Source organism: Charadrius vociferus, unplaced genomic scaffold (genome assembly GCF_000708025.1).
Source record: "Charadrius vociferus isolate BGI_N301 unplaced genomic scaffold, ASM70802v2 scaffold266, whole genome shotgun sequence".
Lineage (NCBI taxonomy): Eukaryota > Metazoa > Chordata > Aves > Charadriiformes > Charadriidae > Charadrius > Charadrius vociferus.
This window is the reverse complement of record NW_009649114.1, coordinates 667,482-667,923: the sequence shown is the minus strand read 5'-3', so window position 1 is coordinate 667,923 and position 442 is coordinate 667,482. Positions and strand designations below refer to the sequence as shown.

At 64.0% G+C, this 442-nt stretch overlaps 1 protein-coding gene across 1 annotated transcript in view; it reads left to right on the top strand.

Moving 5' to 3' along the window:
• The window catches only part of LOC104289334 (complement receptor type 1-like), a 7,303-nt gene that overhangs the window by 1,055 nt on the left and 5,806 nt on the right, over window positions 1-442 (top strand). The gene's annotated exons all lie outside the window — the stretch shown is intronic.

Genomic DNA, 442 nt, shown 5'->3' with positions numbered 1-442 from the left:
GCTCACGTGCGAAGACGGCTCCCGCTGGTCAGAGAAGGCCGACTTCTGCATCGGTGGGTTCCCCCAAATCGCGGGCTCCTGGGATCGGGGGGGAGGGAGGGTGGGGAAGGGGGGTGGCGTGTCCCCGGCTGCACCCCACACCCCGCTCCCGGCTCAGCCCCCCCGGGAAGGATGTGCCCCGGGTTGGTGGTTTTCGGGCGGCTGAGAAGAAGCGCTCGGCCTGGGGGGCTGCCGGGGGCTGCCCTGTCTGCTTAGAAACATTGATCTCTGCGAGGAGACCTCTGCCCTTCTTAATTACTTTACCATCTGGTGATATAGTGTAAACGCTATAATGTACTCGCACAGAAACAAGGCACGGTGTGGAAGAGGCTGTGGGAGTCTGTTGTCCCCCTGGTAGCACACCTGGACTGGCCCTGGGGCGGTCAGGGGGTACCTCCCCGGC